Below are 3,638 nucleotides of genomic sequence, written 5' to 3' on the forward strand. Positions count from 1 at the left end.
ACAATTTCGAAGGCTGCTTCACGGCTAACGAACGCTGAAAATTTTTCGATTGTTCGGGAGAAGCATCGTTTACCACCAAAGAGACCAAAAAAGCAATTTCGTTCTTCGAGACTTCATTGTGTTCAAATCGCCAAGATACAAGTCTGATTCTGAAGCACGTTAATTAATCGTTTAAACGTTATATTAAAAAGAAAAAAAAAAAACAAAAAAAGTAATATGATAAATTGATGATGTGCCGCTGATGTGAGAGGAAATTATATAATTAATCGCAAGTTTTTTCTATGGAAATTTAGATTAATTGATTACTTCATTATTCAACAATCTCATTTCATGGAAAAATATATATACATATATTATACATAAAATGAAAGAGGATAAAAGAAGAATGGAGGAAAGGGAAGAACAACGATAGAAGTGATGCTTAAAATTTGCGATTTGGAAACGATCAAGTGAATCACGTGTGTATGTAAGTAGCTTGGAGCGGCCTTGTTATAATCAACAAACACCCTGCAGACATTCGCAGAATATTTTTAGTCGGGTCTCGATGCACCCGATTCACTTGCCAGTAATAACATTTAAACGAATAAATTCTCACACTAACGTATATCTATCACCGCATGATGTATTTGCACATATCTTCGAAATATTAAGTAGTAGCTGTAAAAACAAATGTTGGAGGAAAAATGAGAGAGGGAGGAGGAGAGGATATTTTGAAAAGTGGAACAGTGTGACGAGAGTCGATGCTCGAAGAGGAGGCTTCTTAACCGAACAGAATAATCATATCCAATTGACATTTTGATTCTCTGAAACGAGAAAGAACTCAAGAACTCAAACGAGTTACAATTTACTTCATTGAACCATGTTTAAGATAACAATGATAATTTAGCATTACCTTGAATAATTTCTTTCACATCCATCTATAAATCATGTAATCATAGCATAGAAGAGCACAGTTACTTTCAAATATCGAGTTCCTGCTAAATTATCACGACAATGTCTTGTCAATATTCTGTCTGTGTTCGAGATGAGACAAGTTTTCAAAAAGAGGAAAAAAATAAAAAAAAAAAAGGATGAGAAATGGCTGAATAGAAGGAAGTCTATATATATATATATAGACTTATTCTGGTAAATATAATATTTGGATAGTATAAAAAAAAGATAAAATATAAAAAAAACGATCGCACCAAGTCGATCTCAATCGAGATAACTTTATGTACGTTCTAATTAAGCTAGTGAATTTTACGAGCGACGATATATTTCATAAAATATTTTTATGATCGACGAAATTATTTGAGGAGAGAATTTAAGAAACAAAGCGAGAAGAAAGGTTTGCGATATATACATAAATAATATAGACATATACGTATACATGTGTCTTTTAAATTAGTAATTAATTTCACGGACTGTTTGTGTACAGATAAATGACGATTACGATATGCGCTTGGATCGAGTACAGGACTTTACCTGCTTCATTGGAACACCAAGATTCGTTGATTCTTACGACATATCCTCGTTTCCATTGAGGATAGGAAACTCGAAACTTCGAAACCTATATAATATTATCTTGATTAATACTTAATTTCACTTTCATCAAGGTAAGATATTAAAAGATGTTTATTATTGCCTTACTACAATTTAAAAAATTTCTCAAATCAAAATTTGTTATGTAAGGTTTTAAATAAACAAAAATTGATACAAGAATTCTTCTTTAAAAAGAAAAGAATAAAAGGAATAAAATAAGCATTTTAGGTTTCTGAGATCTTTGAGAGTTCCTTGTCAAATTTCGAATTTGAATTTCTAAAATGTCAAATCTCAACTCATCTCTTGGCATTGTTAACACGATTCTCTTCGTGATTCATCAAAAAAAGAGATTCACCAGTGTTTTCAAAAATTCTTCATCGTGTAACGATATTTATGTTATAACAACGAGGGATGATAGAGACGAAGATAGAATACGGTTCACCGTCCATGAATGGCAATGTGAACGAAATCGTGGAACAATGATATAACGTTCTATTCCAATAGAAGGGAAATGAATAAAGAAACTCGTGGTTTTTGTTTGAATTGTTTGAAGACATAAATTATTATCACGTGTGAGTCGAATTATTATGGTGGACGTGTCACGGCCGAAGAATGGAGATCGTGAATGTTTGAAACATACAGGAATATTTAATAAATGATGTGCTTCATATTACGAAACATAAATCGATGTTTAGGCTTAATCCGTAGGCGTTAAGGCTGCTCTCGTTCGTGTGTGTTAAAAAGAAGGAAAGTAGTGAACGAGATTCTCGATTGTTGGATATTGTCAAATTTAGGGATAATTGCTCGAGAAACGATCGTGTCGATCTCAGAAAGGCTGTTAGAATCATATTTCACGTTTTCTATTTCATGATATAAATGGTAATTGTCACAAGAATCTGGATTCGATTCATTTTATACGCCCAGACTATTGTTGATGATTGTTTTTTTATTAAATGATTAAAATATTGTATGATAATTAAAAAAATTATATCTAATCTATTTGAAAATAATTATATATAAACACTGTTGTACTGATCTGAAATACATTTATAAATATTAAAATATAAAACGAATAATATTGGAAAATATTATTACAACAGAAATGAATATGTATGTGTGAATATCTCTTAAAAGATTATAAATATTTAATTAAAATTTGGCTTATATCTGCATAAAGTCATCAAAATATCATAAAAACGTGTACATACTGCAACATCAAAAAAAAAAAAATCAATCAAATCATCTTTTTACATGTATCCATAATACCTCCTCATATATTACATAATACCTCCTTTAAAAATTGTTTAATATGTAATCTATTTGAGCGTCAATTGATAACCATCGTCTGGACGTGTTGAACGAATTCAGCAACATAATCATCATATATGAAATATCTATATCGAAATTTTTACCAATTTTCTCATTGATGGCTAAATGATAATGATGCGTATGGTGTTCTTTCCAATGGGGCAAAAGAAAAGGTGACTAATTCGCGCTTGTAAATTTAATATTAAGATATCATCATTTCGAGGATACGAGTGAATGCAGCTTAGTTAAATAATCACGTTTTTTTAACGTAAAAATCACTGAATAATTGCGATCAATTTCATTATCAGTGATCGTTAATAATAATCTGTAACTGTAATGATAAGATTAAATGATAATATTATATAACTAATGTAAGTTAATATAAATTAAGGAAACATAGAATGTGGATAGACAATGTAGCGTTCGTTTCGAATAATTGTCAAGCAACAATTCACGCAATGCAACGTTTATTTCCTTTTACAGCCAATCAATATGATTTTCAATCGAATCCTTTTTTTTTTTTTTTTCTTTTTTTTAATCCTCGATTAATGAACTCGAAACATTCTCTCATAACATTCTATACGAACATGTAACAATAAATGCATAATTTTGTTTAATTTTCACTGTTTTGCAACAAATTAATTGATACTCATGCGAAAATAATTGATTTATTATATAAAATGGATATATTAGATTATCCGATAAAAAAAAATATTTTTCATTTCATTTCATTAATTAAGGATCAACAAAGTAAATAAGTTTTTTTTTCTTTTTTTTTCCCCTATTTTTTTTTTTTTTTTTTTTTTTTT

The 3,638-nt window shown here is 29.5% G+C and overlaps 1 long non-coding RNA gene across 1 annotated transcript; it reads left to right on the forward strand.

The window, feature by feature from the left end:
• Positions 1-6: 6 nt before the first annotated feature.
• Positions 7-1,596, forward strand: LOC116185244. Its single transcript, XR_004150045.1, has 2 exons — positions 7-1,327; positions 1,418-1,596. It is a non-coding gene; the product is annotated as an uncharacterized LOC116185244 (long non-coding RNA).
• Positions 1,597-3,638: the final 2,042 nt, after the last annotated feature.

The sequence above is a fragment of the Apis dorsata genome, unplaced genomic scaffold (assembly GCF_000469605.1).
Source record: "Apis dorsata unplaced genomic scaffold, Apis dorsata 1.3 scaffold_137, whole genome shotgun sequence".
Classification (NCBI taxonomy): Eukaryota; Metazoa; Arthropoda; class Insecta; order Hymenoptera; family Apidae; genus Apis; species Apis dorsata.